The following is a 20639-nucleotide window of genomic DNA, read 5'->3' as shown; positions in this document are numbered from 1 at the left end:
GCAGATATGACTAGGAGACTTAATGGCACTGAGACAGTAATGATGGTGAGACCAATCAGTTCATGATTCACAGAGAACACAAAGAAATAAGTAGATTATCGAGCTAGGCGTATGCAATTTGGGATCAGGAGATATGTAGCCTTACAAATAAAAACAAACTGATTTGGTTATGAGTCACTGCTTAATTCTCAAACCCAGTTAATCCAGTGCAGAAATGGCAGGGAGGATTCAAGATTTTTATTCAGTCATATTTACACAGAAAAAAGATAAAATTTGTCTTCTTAGTTACATCCAATAACAGACAGAAGAGAAATAAAACAAACAAATGGGGACAAGAGAGGTTAAAACCTGCACAGAAATTCTAAAATGCTTACATCATTTCAAAAACCGTTCTAGCAAACTTCTAGCAGTTTGATAAAGTGTTTTACCTAAAATGGTTACATGATACATAAGAAAACCTCTATATTTCTGGACATTTCTGATATTCCTTATTAAAAAACATATGGCACTAGAAAGAAAGACATTTCTAATGCGGTTTGTGTGGGTCTTTAAAGTGAGTAACTTCCCTGATTTACTGAGTTTAAGTTCTGTGTGAAATTGGTATCTGTCATCAGTTGAGATCATTTCCAGTTTCTTCAAAATGTCCTCGGACTGACACTTACAAAATCATCTACCTCATCCACAATAACTTTATCTGCTTGTTTAGTAATCTGCTGCAGCCTTTTTAATTGTTGGTCAGACCACTAAACCTGGCAATGAAGCTGAAAATGATGAGAGACTGCGTCAATGACAGGACAACAGGAAGTCCTTGTGCACTTTAAATAGTCTCAGTTTACGCAGGATAAATGAGCGCTAGCTGATATATATACTGCGGTGGGCTGGAGCCCTGCCTGGGGTTTGTTACCTGCCTTGTTGCCTGTGTCAGCTGGGATTGGCTCCAGCAGATCCCCATGACCCTGTAGTTAGGATTTAGTGGGTTCGATAATGGATGGATATATATATATATATATATAAATACAGTACAGGCCAAAAGTTTGGACACACGTCCTCATTCAATGTGTTTTCTTTATTTTCATGACCATTTACATTGGTAGATTCTCACTGAAGGCATCAAAACTATGAATGAACACATGTGGAGTTCTGTACTTAACAAAAAAAGGTGAAATAACTGAAAACATGTTTTATATTCTAGTTTCACCCTTTGCTCCTCTGATTACTGCTTTGCACACTCTTGGCATTCTCTCGATGAGCTTCAACAGGTAGTCACCTGAAATGGTTTTCACTTCACAGGTGTGCCTTATCAGGGTTATTTAGTGGAATTTCTTGCTTTATCAATGGAGTTGGGACCAGCAGTTGTGTTGTGCAGAAGTCAGGTTAGTTGGACGATCATTTATTTTTCAACAGGACAATGACACCAAACACACCTCAAGGCTGTGTAAGGGCTATGTGACGAAGAAGGAGAGTGATGGAGTGCAGTAAATGGTCATGAAAATAAAGAAAACACATTGAATGAGGAGGTGGGTCCAAACTTTTGGCCTGTACTGTATATATGTATATCTTATATATATATATATATACATATCTTATACACCTATTGTGAAAAGGCGCTATATAGCGCCCGACCCGGCACAGACTACGCAGAGGCACGTGTTCACACTCAAGGGTTCTTTATTTTTATTTCTTCAGCCGTGGGCACATGTCTTCCCTGTGTCCCACAAGCCCAACACAGTCCAAGCACTAATAAACCCACACAAACCACTTTCCTGCTCCACCACTCCTCCCAGGCAACCTCGTCCTCTTCCTCCCGATTCTGGCCTCGAGTGGAGGTGGCTGGCCCTTTTTATACCCCACCCGGAAGAGTTCCAGCTGGTTGACCACCTGGTCCTAATTGCCCTTCCGGGTGGGGCTGAGAATTCAAGCAGCCAGGCTACGGAGTCCATACAGCTCCCCCTAGCAGCCACCCGAGCCCCCAACCAGGCTGTGGAGGACTCCATCTCCCATGGAGCCCTGCGGGTGGTTGGGGAATCACCGTCCGCCATGGAGACTGCCACCAAGCGTCCCGGGGGAGGTACTGAAGTGTCCATTCCCCGGAATATATACAACAGGGGCGTCCCGGCCGGGCATGGGACCCAGCTGTCCATCACACTATATATATATATATATATCTTATATATCTATATATACTGTATATCGTATATATAAATATATATACACCCTCCGCTCTGTGCATACCAACACTCTTCAAGTTCCCAGAACTAAACTTAGCAGTATGGGTGATAGAGCCTTTTCTTTGGTGGCGCCAAGGCTGTGGAATTCCCTCCCCGACTACTTGAGAGCCCCACAGTCGATTGATGCCTTCAAACGAAACCTAAAAACTTATCTTTTAGAAAGGCTTTTTGTTAAATTATTTCTATAGATTTTTTGTTTGTTAATTTTATTCTTATTTTGTAGCACTTTGAGATTGTTAAATATAAAGCGCGATATAAATAAAATCTATTATTATTTATTATTATTATATATATATATACATACAGTACAGGGCAAAAGTTTGGACACACGTCCTCATTCAATGTGTTTTCTTTATTTTCATGACCATTCACATTGGTAGATTCTCACTGAAGGCATCAAAACTACTTGGTCAAATAGCCCTTACACAGCCTGGAGGTGTGTTTGGGGTCATTGTCCTGTTGAAAAATAAATGATCGTCCAACTAACCTGACTTCTGCACAACACAACTGCTGGTCCCAACTCCATTGATAAAGCAAGAAATTCCACTAAATAACCCTGATAAGGCACACCTGTGAAGTGAAGACCATTTCAGGTGACTACCTGTTGAAGCTCATCGAGAGAATGCCAAGAGTGTGCAAAGCAGTAATCAGAGCAAAGGGTGGCTATTTTGAAGAAACTAGAATATAAAACATGTTTTCAGTTATTTCACCTTTTTTTGTTAAGTACAGAACTCCACGTGTGTTCATTCATAGTTTTGATGCCTTCAGTGAGAATCTACCAATGTAAATGGTCATGAAAATAAAGAAAACACATTGAATAAGGAGGTGTGTCCAAACTTTTGGCCTGTACTGTATATATATATATATATATATATATATATATATATATATATATAAACGTCTACGCATGGAAGTGTGCATGTCTGTCCGGCCCAGAACTGACAGGTGGAGTCGGGCTAAGGGCTGCACCTCTGAGGATATGCAAGCGAGGCGAACATGTTGGCAAAACAAAACATCTGAAGAAAGAGTCACTTGCTTATTAGCTATTACAGAAGTGTGGCGAGCACAACAGCAAAACATATCCTTCTTGTAGAGAGACACCCAAAGTAGTTCCTTTCAATTATCTGACAGTTCTACATTTCAATTTTTTTTCTGACCATTCCAATGGTTTCTTGGACCCCAGGCTTTTTACAGCACAGGCTTACACAGCTAGTATGATATATACATATATATATATAGTGTATGTTGCATAGATTACTGTCAAATAATGCAAGACACGTGTTTCACCCTTATTTGGGCTCATCAGACGTACACACTCCACTGCTCCCCTTGCGGGAATCGAATCTCGGACGTCAGCATCAGAGACGAAGTCCCTTTACACTGCACCACGGCGTGTAGTTCGTTTTTTTTGACAGCCTGTAGATCAGAGCAATTATATTCATTGCATTCGTAGTCAGACTACGAATACAATGAATACAGTATATATATATATACTGTATATAGTGCTTATATACTTTTGTATTAATATTCCAATTAAGGTTATTATCTATTATCACATTTGTCTCTTGAAGTCAGATAGGTTTTCCTTGGTCTTTTTGACATTCAGAGTAAGATGTTTCTTTTTGTACCAAATTTTAAAACAGCCCACTTGATTTACATAATGGCTTTCATCCTCTCCAGATCTGCGTCCTATCACTATACAGTAGTGTCATTGACATACTTGATAATGGAACAGTGCTCATTGTTCTGTCTCAGGTACTTATATGCAGTGTAAATAGTAGTGCTGATAAAGCACGTCTTTGAGGAGTCCCTGTATTTGAGTGCTGAGTTCTCAAAAAGCATCATGCACTTTGACCGTCTGTGAACAATTTAAAAGAAGGTTCTGAATCCGTAATATAATAAACCGGTTCAAATTCATACTGTTTGATTTCTCGAAAAAGTATGTCAGGCTGGATGGAATTGAACGCTGCAGAAAGATCCAGAAATTGTGCTTTAAGGTATAAACTAGGCGTATCAGAAAGATCTGATGTAGTATAATGAAGAGAGGATCTTCCACACTTCTGTGTACACAGTAAGCACGTTGGTGGTTATCTTGTAGTGACTTTGCCTCTGTCACTAGTAGAACTTGGGGCAAGAGAGTAAACAGCCCCAGACATCACAGGGCATATGCACTGTATGTGCGTTCACCCAGCCACACTTGGGTCAATTAAGAGTTACCAATTAACCTTCATAATTAATTATGAAGACGCCACATGGAAAATAATAATAATTCTTTGCATTTATATAACGCTTTTCTTACTACTCAAAGCGCTCAGCAATTGCAGGTTCAGGGCCGCGCTCAAGGGCCCAACAGAGCAGAGTCCCTATTGGCATTTACGGGATTTGAGCTGGCAACCTCCTGATTGCCAGTGCAGAACCCTATCCTCAGAGCCACCACTCTGCTGGCTGTGGGATCAGTAAGATGGCAGCACTACCCACTGCAATAATGCTTTTTTCCTATAATTTATTAGATTCTTCTTTTATTATAAATTTGAAAAAAAAGTAACTTGAATATATTTGCTATACATTTCTAATTGTGGATATAGTTTATTATGGATCATATTATTGTTGACTATACAAATAAAAGAAAATCACAAGCAAATTTAAATAGCTATTATTGTTGGGTGGCCCAGTGATTGGCACCGGTGCCTCGTGAATCCAACCCCCTGGGTTTCGGTGACTTGCTTGATTGTTAACTGTGTGGGGCTTGTGTGTTCTTTCCATGTCCTCATGGGTTTTCCTCCTACATCCCCATTTTGAGTGGCTTGGCCTTGCAAAGGACCTGCAATCTCTCCAGGGTCATATCCTACCCTGCATCCAGTGCAGCTGGATTAGACTTCCCCACCACAGGTTTAAGTATATTGTTTCCGGAGATTACGTTCCCATGGATTCACTTATCTGTTATTCACAAAACCTGCTGTCTAATCACTCCTAACTGCAGGTAAGGTCCTACCTGCACATTGTGGGATGGAGCAGGGATGGACATCAGGGGGTTGTATTATTGGGCCTGCGCAGCAGAAAAAAAACCAAATCATGTTGAAAATGAATGTTTATGTGTAGTTTATGTAGGTGAATGGGTGCAGGGTGAACATCACCGGGTGTATACGGTCAGTTTAATATTGCACCCTGCAGTGAGCGGCCCATTTCTGAAAGTGCATTATATGCTGTCCTCTATGGATCTCAATAGTGACCACTTGTGGCCATAATAAATAGGCTTCTTATTCTGTATAATTTATAAAAGCAGCATTTGCCTTCTAATGACCCTGCAAAATTATAAGTACCTTCTAAACTCTGACAGTGCCTGCTTATTGAATGGCTCGCTACAGTTCAGTGTTAAGATATGTTTCAGATAACTTTAATGTCACTGCACAGATAGATGAAACAGAGCCACATTTGACGGCAATAAACAGTATGGAGAAAAAAAAAATGAACCTGAAGTCCCAGTTTACATAACCGTCATTCTGAACAACACAGCAAAGAGCAAAGCTGTTAAGGTTAAAGGGTCCCTTAGTGAAAAGAAAGAGACTAAAGGAAGTTGAAGCCTGTTCTTTTGTGTGTCGGCTCTTGATCATTTACATCAAGTTGACATTCGAAGAGTTTACTCTGGGGTCTGTAATTGTATTCTTTCGCCAGTTCTGCATTGCCAACCATGAAAATGGAATCTTATCATCCCTGACCAATTTTTAATGTACAAAATGAATTGGCAGAGGTTCAAAAATGGAGCTACAATTCAAATCAGGTGAATGATACAATGTATTTTTTTTTTTCAAATCCCCTCTTCTGCGCCTTTTTTTTTTTTCTCATCACATTTCAATGGATTTCTTTCTAGACCCTTATAATTTTTTTGTCTTAAAAGCAACAAGGCTAATTGAGTTGATGACCTAAAACAAGGGCAAAGCCTGCAGATTCAATCCAGTCAGTTAAAAGCCGCCATACAAATGATACCTCCTCTCTGTGCACCTTGTGTTAGTATGCAGAAAAAATAAAATCCAGTCATTAGAAAGCTGCTTTCCAATCACCGCGTATTTTTAAAATATAAGGCACTGCAGACAATGCATCGACATGTTAATACTAATAATAAGAAGCAGGGACTATGGTCACATTTTATATGAAGATATTAGAAGTTTCATGGATTAAATTGTCTTTAAATATTCCACTGTTACCCTTTCCTTCTTTTGATACTTCTAAATGATTTTCTTCACAATCTGTGAATCTGCATAAATATAAGTAAAAATCTGAAGAAAATATTTTTAGAAATAAACTTTTTTTTCCTCAATTTACCCAAACCAAGGACTTCACCCCTCTGCTAACATGAAAGAGCCTGCTTATTTCTTTAAATTTACATTGGCCAGCCAACAGGCGTATGAGTCTTTGAATTGCTGTAACTACAGACTTTTGCTTACTTCTCCTCTGCACAGTCCCCCAGGGTATTTTCTGCTAGTTCACAATCTGTGATCAGCATAGCCGCATGACTAGAGCTTGAATGTACAGTATGTAGCTTTCTATAGCTCAAAATGTCATAACATAAATAGTATCTTTTATGAGATTGACATCTTGGGATATCAGGCATCTGTGTCGAAACATGAGGGAACCATGTAGCGAGTGCTCAAGCCATCGTGCAAAATAAGGATTATCAATAGTCCTATTACTGTCTTTTTTATTTGTAATTTATTGATTGTAAGGAAATCCTTAAAATGAATGATATAATATATATTTAATATAGGGGCGGCACGGTGGTAGTGCTGCTGCCTCGCAGTTAGGAGACCAGGGTTCACTTCCCGGGTCCTCACTGCATGGAGTTTGTATGTTCTCCCCATGTCTGCGTGGGCTTCCTCCCACAGTCCAAAGACATGCAGGTTAGGTGCATTGGCGATCCTAAATTGTCCCGTGTGTGTGCGTCCTGCAGGGGGCTGGCACCTGCCTGGGGTTTGTTTCCTGCCTTGTGCCCTGGGATTGGCTCCAACAGACCCCTATGACCCTTTAGTTAGGATATAGTGGGTTGGATGATGGATGAATGGATGGAAATTTAATATAAGATAACATTTTATAACATCTGTGGTGGGCTGGCATCCTGCCCGGTGTTTGTTTCCTGCCTTGTGCCCTGTGTTGGCTGGGATTGGCTCCAGCAGACCCCTGTGACCCTGTAGTTAGGATATAGCGGGTTGCATAATGGATGGATGAATGGATTTTATAACATAAAAGTAAACAAGTCATCCAATGGATAGGATTCTAGGTACAACACTCCCTTTATTAGCCTTGAGATGCTAAAGGTAGCAGATGGAAAAAAAAATGTATGAATTAAAATCTAGGAGCTGGGTCATCTTTAGTTCTGTGCTGTTAGTCCTTCAAATGTCACCCAGTTCCTGTTTCTGTAGGTTCTTATTGCTGGCAGACCACAATGGGGTGGTCCTGGAGACCAGGATTTGTAGTTTTGTAGTTGCTCCTCTTGTCTAAAGATAGACAGGAAGAAGAGTAAGCTACTGTGTTGTACTTACAACCTTTATTGGTGTAACCTAACCTAACCTAGTGTTACCTATAAATGAGAGATGGTGCCAACAGGGGGAATCAAGATGAAATGGAAGGAAGGGGTACCTGATAGAGGGGTAACAGGAGAGAGCACAGATTCCAGCATTCGAGCCAGTGCTCTGGAGAAGAGGTGAGGCAATTGGGAAAGCTCCATGGTGGAGCCAGAAGAATGGCACTCTGGGGCGGATTGCTCATTGCTGAGTTTTGGAAAATGACAGAGGTGATAAAACGAGGGAAAGTGGGCGGGATTTGAGCTGGATGGTTGACCATATTAGGTAGCATCTCTGCCCTGCTGTGATTCCTCGTGGGTGAGCAAGAGAGATGACACAGAGAGAGAGAGAGAGAGAGACGCATTGGGGCTTAGTAAGATGAAAAGGTTAACACTTTAATTTAGGGCTGCATAACAATTATAAAACCTCTGTAATGTGTTTGTTCATCTCTGCAATGTAAAGAACTAGCAAAACTTCACTTTGGAGTGGTCTGAGGGTGATACATTTCTCTTGATATTACAGGGTGGTCCAGATCTAATTATGTAGATCCAGATCGTCTGGATGACTTTGATTTATGCGGGGACAATTCCAGTTCAGCGTGTCTTCATGTCGTCAATTTGCACACTTCTTGATGGTCCGGGATTTTTCAGGTGATTTTCTGTGTAATAGACTTAATAATTTATAGCGTAATGAAAATTGCACAATTAGATCTGGACCACCCTATACATAATTAGTAGAAGATCTGTGAATCCTTCATATTTAGCAAGTCATTTTACCAACATGTCAATACACCACACTGCACAGAGATGAATAACCTGCCTACTGGTGTTTTATTAGTGTTATGAAGACCCAAAGAAGTGTATGTTAAGGGCTTGTTAGATACAAGTAAACAAATAATAGATACATTTTGCCGTACCTAAACTAAAGTGTTTCTGAAGAAAAGCCAGTTCTGATTCTGATTTTATCCTTAGTTTTAACTTATTTAATCGGATCTTTTAATTGCTTTTTTTTATCTCCCATGATGCACTGTGTGTTTTTATGGATTTATTGAAGACTTTATTTGAATATGAGGGACAAATAAACTCCTTGAGCATGAGGTACGAGATAATTCTTACCTCAGTATACAACCAAAACGGATGCAGTCAGTGTGCTGGCAATCTCTGCTGCTGCTTCTCAGTAATCTACTAGCCAACAGCCTGCAGAAAAGAGCGTTATAAAGGGGCAGTCTGTAGCTATGTTGTCGCAAAAAACATTTAAAGTTGCCAATGTCTTGAAACAACTAGGTTTGTTGTTGGAATGATAATGACAGTAATCGGGAAAGTGACAATCAGTCAGATGATATGGAACCTGTAGCCTCCGTCACTGATGTGGATAGCAGACCCAAAGGCATCTGATTTATCTTGACTGCCAGCATTACATGGACATTCTGTCGCTTGCTGAGAGCAAACAGTCACCAAGTACTAAATGTGTTGTGCAACAAGCGTGGCTAGCACAAAAAAATGTGTCATATTTGTGGCACATGTGCTTCTAAGCTGTACTCTGCGTGGTGCCATCGCTTCAGGGGCTCTCATTCAAATGCAGACTTTTAGTCATGGTGCAGGTGAAAATAAACTAAGTAACAGTTTCTTTACATTTTTCATCAGATTTATTTCATTTTCAGAGCTTTGATAGAGTTATTGCTCCTTAATTAATTGCTTTATATTTTTTATGAGTTTTGATAGAGTTCAGAGTTTATCATATATGTGCAGATCTATCATGCAGCATCCTGGAAATTATAATATTTGTTTGCTTGTTTGAATATACATTGTCACAAAAAGACTCCAGACAGTCAGAAAGGTTTGGGGCAGCCACCTGTATATTTTGATCCTGGCTGCAAAAGGTTGAAATTTGATTGAGCCGTTTACAAGACGGAGTCCAAAACAGACCTGAATACTTGAAGGTAAGATGGCAGTTTTAAGGGCTGGTAGAGGAAATGATGTCATCTCTGCCGGAGCCGGAAGTGACGTCATCAAAGGTGCCGGAGGCGGAAGTGACGTCATCAGACCTGGCGAGATTTCCCGGGAATGGTCTGTAAGGAACTGTGAGAGACAGTCAGCACACTCTGCCACCCCCTAGTCTGATGTAACATTACACTTACTCAAGCCCTTTAGCTGTGTCCTAATCGCACGTGTGTGACAACATAATATGCACTTTTGCATTGGTAATCATCGTCACATCCTCATTTGTCCTACTCCATCCTCAGTTATAACTGTCAATGTCCCTGGAGAAGGAAGAGGTCCATAGCTGCGGGCATTACACCTTTGGGTTCTGGCCATGCCCCTGTTGGGCCACTCTTGATTATACATAGTATAAACTTACAAACACACCATATATCCATCCATTAATTACCCATGTGTTATCATACCTGCTTAATCTTGTTTGTGCATGTATATGCATTTAATTCTCATTATCATTCATGGTGGCTCCAAAATCCATACTAACCCCTACTTTCTGTGCCACCACCACCCGATCAAAGTATTGTGATGTCCCTCCATTGATAGACTGAAGGCCATAAGTCCACATGACCGTCATTATTAAGTTCTTCCATGTGAAGCCTGAATATAGGGGGCTGGGTTGTCTCGTGGCCTCAGAACCCCTGCAGATTTTATTTTTTTTCTCCAGCTGTCTGGAGTTTTTTTTTTTTTGTCTTTTCTCTCCTCCTTGGCCATCGGACCTTACTTTTATTCTGTGTTAATTAGTATTGCTTAATTTTATTTTTTTATAATTTGTCTTTTTTCCCCTTTCTTCATTATGTAAAGCACTTTGACATAAATCATTTGCATGAAAATATCCATCCATCCATCCATTGTCTAACCCGCTGAATCCGAATACAGGGTCACGGGGGTCTGCTGGAGCCAATCCCAGCCAACACAGGGCACAAGGCAGGAACCAATCCTGGGCAGGGTGCCAGCCCACCACAGACATGAAAATATGCTATAGAAATAAAGGTTGTTGTTGTTTGGATTTGTAGATGCCAGAGTGTAACATCTTTGGATGGGGCATCCTTGAAAGTCACACACCTACACATGCCCACAGTCATTCACATCAGGTCAATTAACCCAGCTTGTAAATCTTTAGGATGTGGCTGGAGAAAAGCCGACGTGGTCCTGGGGAAACCATGCAATAGTGTACACAGACAGTGGCCATCCAGGATTCAAACACTGTCCCGTAGAGTTGTGCAGCAGCAGCACTAAACACTGGGCCACCATAACAGCCCAGTATATTTAAGTAAATCTGTGTCTTTTACTACTAAATCAACCACACAGATGATACAATTTACCTAAAACCATAATGCCAATCAAGCTCCATTTGCTTAACAACTTCATGCCAATCAAAGGACTGGTTCTCCTAATTAGCATAAAAATAATTACACATTTGGAAATCAAGCAGGTGACATTTTTGAAACTCTCTCCAAAAGCCCCATGAGCCGCAAGATAAAACCACTGAGATGGCTGTAAATAAATCACAGCTGTACATACAAAGTAGACATGTAACATGCAACATTTTAAAGACATGTATAAACAAAATTATAAGCATAATATATTCTTTGAAGCTTTCAAAGCTATATTTCACACTGAGAGACTAATATATAAAACAAAATTTTATTTAGTAGAGCTACAGTAAACGCAGTTAAAACAAGTTTTAAAAAGTAAAAAAATAAAAGTTAAGACAGACAAAATGTTTACGCCATATGGAATTAAAATCAAAAAGTTTAAGGCAATGAGAATGAATTTAATACTTTTTTACTGTCAATGAACAAACATCATTTTCACTTCATTATTTGTGTTGTGATGCTCAAACACGGTAATAAACTATCAGACACATTTGTTCTTTTCTTAAGCATAAACTTTATTTTCCGAGCTGTGTGACATATTCAGTCCATCCAAAACTTCAAGACAGGCCTTGGGAGTCCAGAAGCACCGTATTGGCATCGTCAAGGGCAAGGCAGGAACCAGACCTGCACAGAAGCTGCTCCATTGAAGGATGGCACACCACATTATTGGAAAAGAGATGTTAATTCATGCACTTTGAAAGGCTGGAATACCTGTAAACTTATTAAGCAACACAGGGCACAAGGCAGGAAACAAACCTTGGGCAGGGCACACACACACACACACACCAAGCACACATTAGGGACAATTTAGAATCACCAATGCACCTCACCTGCATGTCTTAGGACTGTGGGAGGAAACCCACGCAGACACGGGGAGAACATGCAAACTCCACGCAGGGAGGACCCGGGAGGCGAACCCAGTATAAAGTCTTGTCCACTGTAGAGTAATGTGACTTTGTTTTTGTGTTTTAAGTGTTAAAAAAGAATTATAAACAATGTTTATGTTATTATAAATGTGTATGTTTAAAAATGTAAGTTCTTTTATTTTTTATTTCACTTGAACTTTTGATCTCAGTAAAAGTAGCTTGTTAAACCACAGGAAGAGGAAGTGTTAGTAGAGGCAGAAGACCGAAGTCTAAACTAACAAAACTGAAACTTATCACTGCAAAAAAAGTGCAGACTAGCAAGATGAAAGGTCAGACTTTTAAATGGTAAGCTGGTCATTTCTGGACTTTAAGAGCTAAGCTGGCGAATAAATGTGTTATCTTTGTGTGCGGGCACACCTTTTCTACACAGGTTTTTATAAGGTCTGTTGAATTGGCATTGAACAGAGAGGAGCTAAGGGTGTTCACTTTGACCCTGATAAGCTTTTAAAAGTCAGCAGCTTAAAGTCAAAGTATTTAATTGACGAGAGAGAGGAGCAGGAAGAACACAACCAGGCAACCATGTAACTTTATGAAACCTCACACTTCGGGGTCTTGAAGGGTCTTTAAATGTCCAGGTTGTATCGTTGATTTTTGCCACACAAATTCATTTTTGTATTTGCTTTCGCTTTTTGACACATTAAGAATATTTAAGAATGTTAAAGACTATAATGAATGAATAAATCTTTATTACCTGCTCTCCTTGCTTGCATTTAGCATTTTCTTTTTCTTTTTCTTTTCTTCCTATATTGATGGATTAAAAGCCAGAAGTCCACATGACCATCATCATCATCAAGTCCTTCCAAGAGAACCCTAAATACAATGAGGACTGTTTCATTTATGTGAGGTAGAATGCCCAGAGCGGCTGGTCAGGTGGTCTCATGGTCTGGACCCCCTGCAGAGTTTATTTTTTCTCTCCAGCCGTCCAGAGTGTTTTTTTGTTTTTTCTGTCCTCACTGGCCATCGGACGTTACTCTTATTCTATGTTAATTAGTGTTGTCTTATTCTAATTCTTACTTTGTCTTTAATTTCTCTTTTCTTCATCATGTAAAGCACTTTGAGCGACATTATTTATATGAAAATGTGCTATAGAAATAAATGTTGCTGTTTCTGTCTGGTACCACTTTGGGTATAAATGAATAAAGATAAGATGTTCTCTAATTGCCTCGCAGTTAGGAGACACATAAGGGTTCGCTTACCGGGTCCTCCCTGCGTGGAGTTTGCATGTTCTCCCCGTGTCTGTGACATGCAGGTTAGGTGTTTGTTTGGTTGGTGTGTGTCTGTGTGCTCTGCGGTGGGCTGGCACCCTGCCCGGGGTTTGTTTCCTGCCTTGCGCCCTGTGTTGGCTGGGATTGGCTCCAGCAGAACCCCGTGACCCTATAGTTGGGATATAGTAGATTGGATAATGGATGGATGTTCTCTAATAGGAAGCACGGTAGCAGTCAGTTCTGGGTTTAGATTAGCTCTGTAGTTCCAGCTGCAAGTGCATTGTGACTGCCGGTCTGTCTCTCATTCCAGGCCAGGAGAGTGCAAGGATAAGAGAATAAATGTTGTAGCAAAAATCGGGGCATGGAAATAAAATACTCCATATTTTTAGATAGGGTGGCCATAAAACTCTGCCATAATAAAACATTCACTAAAGCTGGACACAGTTATTCTATTTTATTATGTTTAATTGCATACATTTTAGGAGATGGAGTGGTTGCAGTGGTTAGCGCTGCACCTCATGATGCAGTGTCATGCGCTTAAAATCCTCAAGTCTGCCCAAGTGGGTTTTCCTCCAAGTACTTACAATTTCCTCCCACAGACAAAGGTATCAGTGCCAGATTAATCTGCGATTTCAAATTGTCCAAGTGTGTGTGAGTGTGAGACTGGGCCCAGCAATAGAATGGTATTACTTGCAGGGTTGTTTCCTGCCTTATGCCTGGTGCTGCCAGGGTAGGCTCTGCCCATCGCAAACAATCAACCCTGAATTAGATTAACATTTCCAAACCCTGGCAGCAACTTGCCCTGAATGTTAAGTCAGGCAATCACAGGGCCACTCAAACTCACATAGGGCAAATTGAGAATTGCCAGTCTTCGGACATATGAAAGGAGCATAAGGGTGTTGGGGGACATACAACAAAGTAGACTCAGAGAGACTCCACCCAGACAACGACCACATGCAGGATTTGAAGCTAGCATGCTAGGACTTGGACACAGCAGTCCTGACTAGTGATGAGTAGACCTTCCTGAATTTGGTTTGGTGAAAATGACAAGATGTTTGGGAATTTTGGTGAACTACGTTTACAGCTTCTGCACCAACCTGCATGAAGAAACATTAGGCTTTTGTTTTGCTTCAACTTGATCAATTGAAAACAAGTTCATAATCTAAACTAAAGTTGCATCATTAATGTGCTGTATAAAACAATACATAAATTCTGCCAAAGTAATTAATAATGATGAGCAAACACCACTGAATTCAATTTGCCTCAAGTTCGGAAGAATCGTGGAATATTTTAGGAATTTTGCTGAGCTTTGCCAATTAAAATCAATGGGGAAGGAGAAACTGAATTTGTTTGGAGCAGATTATAATGGTTTCAATGGTCATTTAACTGTCCCCCGAGGGCTAGGGAAACGTCTGTCAACTATGCTGGACCAATTATTGTGGTCAAAAAAGTGCTGTGAGTCAGCAGTGTTAAACCGCCATGCCTCGTGTTTCCCTAAAATAAAATTGTACTACAAGTCCACAATATCCCATCTCCTGTATCTCTTTGTGCATCTCCTGAGCTCCTTTCACTACAAGTAACTAAAGCTCATAGAGCCTGTAAGGCCGAGGTTCAGCTTTATATAAGCAGGGGCTGTCCCTGTCACTAACCGTTCAGTGCTACATAGCAAGGAGATGCTTAATCCAGCTGTGAAGATAACGAACAATAAATCTGTACAGAACAACAAAGTATTTTCACAATGTTCTCATTATGGTTAGTAAAAGTACCCCTCAAATGAAAATGCTTATTGTATTTATTACATTCAATTTATCAAACAACATTCCATATAAGCAAGTCAAATTTTACAAGACCAGATTCAAATCAAGTCAATCTCCACCCGTGAGAAGGAGAGCTAGGCCAGCGTAGTGAAGCTTAAGTAGTAGAAAAGATTAGTCAGTAAACAGAATAAAAAGGAGAGGAGAATCCACTTACTCAATTTAAATGTTTATTCTAAGATATTATTAATTAGATCCTGCCAGGTTTCCTCTAAGTGAGTATTACATTTTTTCCAATTCAACGTAGTATATAACATTGGATACCCAATTATTATTATTTTTTTTAACACATGTGAGGTACAGATCTGGCTGAGTACTGATGACATAGTGACATCCCACAAATTATTCATCCATACAGGAATCAGGTGGGACAGCACTCTAAAGTGTGTGGTAGGCTTACAGTACGTGTGTGTGAAAGTTGTGTGCAATCCAAATTGGGCAGATAGTGCAGATTGGGTAGTGACATCTCCCATGCAACATCTCACAAGGCGTCATGGGGAGCTGGAAAAACAAAACACCAAAGCTGGCCACACTGTGAATTGTTTGAACAATTCATCAAACAAGGCCCCTGGTGAAACCCAGCAAATTCACTGTGAAAACGAATTTTGCTAGTCAATGCTAGTGCTGACCACCATTCAACCCAGGAAGAACAGTAATTTAAATGTACAGTAAATGAGTATGGCAAGATAGTGCAGTGGCAAGTGATGTCCACTTATTTTCACCTTTGATCTCATGGGGTTTGTCCCACAATCTAAAGAATGATGATTCTAAATCGACTCAGTACAAGTGACTGGATTTCCATCCTGGCCTCGTTCTTGCCTAATGCCCAGTTTTTCCCCAGATAGACTCTATCTCCCAATAATCCTGTTGTAGAAAATATGCATTTAGAAATCAGAATGTTTGATTAGATAAAGTGTGGCGCTCCTTCAGCCTTAGAAGTTACACCACACTATAGTTTCCCTCCATATGAAATGTAATAATGCGTCTTTCTGGAACTTGAAGCCACACAGATAAAAAAAATTATTCTGCTCTGCTCCTCACTGAATGAATTAAGATAAAACAACTTTTGATTAAGATATATTAAATTTTGAAGCTTTTTAATAACAATCTGGTGAGATCAAATCACCATTATGAGACCCAACAATCTAGAGAGGTGTAATGTAACCAAGCCTTTGAGTCAGTTGCCTCATTTGGCGTGTTGTTAGATTAGCCATGCTTAGAAAATTACTGTAGCCTGGTGCTGCAGTCTAATGATAAATGTGCAGAACTAAAGCATGCGTGTACAGTAAATGTTTGGACGTGTGACGTTTAAAATTAATTATGTTAGCAATGAAGCAAGAAAACAAAACACTTGTATTGTAGAGTCAACTCAGGTGACGGATTAAATGGGTTAACTAACTGCAGCTCATAAACATCTTCTTAAGGGACACACATTATTTTATTAATTAAAATAAAAACATTACTGAACTGACATTGGTGCTTTTGATTCATGCCTGAAATAATGAAGTGAATCAAACACTGACTTCCTTGTACACCAGAATTTAAAACTGGAATATGTGCTTTATAATTCTTTTTCCAGCAGGCAATGAACAGAAGTGCTAATTCGTCATTGCAGAAAGTGCTCCTAAGATATCCTTTACTCTGAACTGGGAACTTCTTGTAGTTCCTTGTTATAAGTTTCAAAATGAATGCTCCAAATCCTTGCTCCTTGAACCAGATACAAGGCCTTTGAGAGCTGGAGTTAATCCTGAAGTCACAAAATAGACGCACACACATGCACCTACCCACATCGGCTCGTACTGGGAAATGTGATCTACGCAGTTTTAGGCATCGGGGAGTGGCTGGAATAAACTCTAATGGACATCGAAGAACATACAAATGACACACAGACAATATAATATCTACAAAAAGTATTTGCCCCCTTGGCCACAGCAACATTGTACTGGAATAAGTGAGTTAATACTTTTCAAACAAACAAAACACATTATATAAGCTGCAACATAGTTCCATGAAAACGAAACAAGCCGTAAACATTTTCAGCAACAAACAGGCCTAATTCAATCAGGATGGCCTGAGGGGGTTGTACTAGAAAGGACTGTAGATGTGGCACAAGTCACTCACAAGGCACTTTACAGTTTAGTGTTGCCAATCAATCTGCCACACTCATGTTTTTGACAGGGGAGCAGGACCCATATAGACATTGATAACATGTGCCGGCTCAACAGAGATGGGCTCAGAGCATTGGATCCAGTTCTATTGACGTATATCACTTTTTAGTGCTAATTACTGGGTCACCAGAGTACAATAATGTTAATATTATTAACAATAGATATAGATATATACAGTATTGTCACACCTGTGTGTCTGTGGATCACCTTATCAGCTCAGATCAGGTATCCTTTACCACTCCAAGATTGAGAAGGAGCACCATCATTACAAGTCTTGTGTCTTCCGTCCACAACTCCGAGAAGGCAACCCATGAAGGTGACTGAGCTCGCCCTCATCACTCCAAGATGTCCCAGCGATTCCGGGCCAAACGATATAAAGGAGACCTGAGCCTACTACAGGATGGAGCTCCTAGGACAGACCCTAGCATAGCACCAATAGAGGCAAAAGTTCTTTTATTGGTTTTCCCATGCTTGCACCATCAATCACCTGTTTATTATACAATTAAAGGTCATTTTTGTTGTTCCATTATTAAATGGGATGTTTTCTTTGAACATTGTCTGTCAGTTGTAACCGACTATATGTATATATCCCAGTCCTTTATATAGTCCTTGACCCAGAAGTGCTTCTGTCCTTCCGTACATTTGACTTGTCAGCACTTCCAGGTCAGATGGAGAGTTGTATTGTTCTTCAGCCCGAAAGTACTTCTGTCCTTCTGTCCCCATAACTTGGGAGTACTTCCAGGCTATATGGGAAGCAGCAATCCCCGAGTCTGACTGCAGCATCACCTGGCGGCACCCACGGTACCCAGCAGGGCTGTGAAGCCCAACTCCATATCCCATAGTGCCCTGTGGGAATCTGGGGCACCGCTATGCTGCAGAGAAGTCGCCATCTAACGTCCTGGGTGTGTTGGACGGGTCATATATATATATTGTGAACATTGCCCCGGACACAGACAGGCAGACACGTTTATTTTTCATTTTTCTCAACAGTTCTGCTCACCAATCCCCAATACCCCTCAGTCCAGGCCAATCCAATGCCTTCTCTTTCTTCCTCTCTTCTCTCTTTCTCTTTTCTTCAGACCGCCTCCTGCCTTCTCCAGACCTAGTCTCTCTTCCACCCGACTCTTGTCATTGACTGGAGGGAGGCGGCCCCTTTAAATAAGAAACCGGATGTGCTCCAGGTGTGCTTCCGGCAATCTCCCAAAGCCACGCCCCAGTGTGGCCGAAATGCCGGCTGTCTCTCCAGAAGCACTCCGGTGTCCCTATTTTTTCTTCCCCCCAGCACTTCCTGGTGTGGCGGAAGTGCTGAGGTCTAGGGTCTTCCAGGTATTGGGGTCCCCCTGGCGGTAATCCTGGGTCCCTACAGGTTCGCGCTTCCCAGCTCTTTACCTTAGGCCTCCAGGGTGGTCGCCCCCTCGAGGTCTGGAGGAGGCACCAGCCCTCCTCCTGTCTTCTCAGGCGTCCCATTCTATTATATAAAAAATTCTTGCGTCAAGATGTGATCATCTCGGAGAGACACTTTGAAGTCTCGCAAGACTACTTGCACGTCACACCCTACTTACAAACAATTTCTTGGAGACATATTAACGTCCCGCGAGACAAGGAAGTGACACAAAAGGACAGCTGCTGTACAGGCTTTTAAATGATCGACACGCAGCACAACATGCAGAACACACAGCTCGGGAGCAGCAGCTTCAAACCAGCAGCTGATCCGTCCACATCTCCTTAGTGTGCGATCAGCACCCCCCTCACAATGTGAGCGGCAAAGACACGAAGTGGTGAGTGTGAAGCGCACCCCCGAAGGGGGTTTGGTTGGGGGTGGGCGAGCAAAGGGAGTAGGGGGCAATGCCCCCTAGTGTGTGTATATATATATATATAGACATATAGAGTGACCAATGTCGCCACCATTTAGCTGCCCATAACGGTAGCGAACATCACTCGTAGGCTGTTTAGTACCTCCCTTGCTCTGTTTTCCTACTACAAGCTGTCCCGCTGTTAAGCAGTAAACCTATGCCATAGAAACACAGCTGGCCCTGAGAAAGTCCCTTTTAAACAGAACTTTAAAACAGAAATAAAAAATTTTCCAGCACAAGAAAGGAACACAAAAGCTTCCAGAAATAACTGTTAGCCTTAGGATGCCTCATTCAGTCACTTTGCTAGGTGCTCCGTCCTGCAATGTGCTCTTGTTACAGAGTGATGCCTCCTTCCTGTGGCTACAGGATATACAGTATAGCTAAAGGATGGGCGGAGTCATATACCTTCACTTGGTGTCTTCTCAGCACTGCGGAGGGAATAAAAGAGTGCATGGTTAGTGCCAACGGCTACTCCTAAGCCTGGATGGTAGTACATCCCTTAGATGAGCCCTGACAATGATCCACTGATGATTATGTATAACAATATATATATATATATACTCAGCAAAAAAAGAAACGTCCCTTTTTCAGGACTGTGTATTTCAACAATAATGTTTTAAAAATCCAAATAACTTTACAGATCTTCATTGTAAAGGGTTTAAACAATGTTTTCCATGCATGTTCAATTAACCATAATCAATTAATTAACATGCACCTGTGGAATGGTCGTTAAGACCTTAACAGTTTACAGAAAGTAGGCATTTAAGGTCACAGTTCTAAAAACGCAGGACACTAAAGAGACTTGTCTACCGACTGTGAAAAACACCCAAAGAAAGATGCCCAGGGTCCCTGCTCATCTGCGTGAATGTGCATTAGGCATGCTGCAGGGAGGCATGAGGACTGCTGATGTGGCTAGGGCAATAAATTGCCATGTCCGCACTGTGAGATGCCTAAGACAGCGCTACAGGGAGACAGGAAGGACAGCTGATCATCTTCGCAGTGGAAGAGCCCAGATCTCAATCCCATTGAGCACGTCTGGGACCTATTGGATCGCAGGGTGAGGGCTAGGGCCATTCCCCCCAGAAATGTCCAGGAACTTGCAGGTGCCTTGGTGGAAGAGTGGGGTAACATCTCACATCAAGAACTGACAAATCTGGTCCAGTCCATGAGGAGGAGATGCACTGCAGTACTTCAAGCAGCTGGTGGCCACACCACATACTGACTGGTACTTTTGATTTTGAGCCTCCCTTCATTCAGGGACACATTGTGAAACATTTTTAGTTTATGTCTTATGGTGTTGACTCTTTTAGTGTTCATACAAATATTTACACATTAAGTTTACTGAAAGTAAAAACAGTTGAAAGTCAGAGGACGTTTCTTTTTTTGCTGAGTATATATATATATAGTGATCTATGAGACAGATTCAATAGAATCCTGAAGAAAGAAGAAAAGATGGAAAAGGTGCTATATAAATAAAATGTATTATTATTTCTTATTAATGCAAAAAAGCAAAAACA

The 20639-nt window shown here is 40.9% G+C and overlaps 1 long non-coding RNA gene across 1 annotated transcript in view; it reads right to left on the bottom strand.

Moving 5' to 3' along the window:
* Nucleotides 1-19036: 19036 nt before the first annotated feature.
* Nucleotides 19037-20639, bottom strand: part of LOC120518722 — a 74560-nt gene continuing 72957 nt past the window's right edge. Inside the window, exon 5 of the long non-coding RNA XR_005631287.1 lies at nucleotides 19037-19550. This is a non-coding gene — a long non-coding RNA (uncharacterized LOC120518722). The remainder of the gene's footprint in view (nucleotides 19551-20639) is intronic.

Source organism: Polypterus senegalus, chromosome 18 (genome assembly GCF_016835505.1).
Source record: "Polypterus senegalus isolate Bchr_013 chromosome 18, ASM1683550v1, whole genome shotgun sequence".
NCBI lineage: Eukaryota > Metazoa > Chordata > Cladistia > Polypteriformes > Polypteridae > Polypterus > Polypterus senegalus.
The sequence above is the reverse complement of the archived record's forward strand: the minus strand, read 5'-3'. Positions and strand labels throughout refer to the sequence as shown.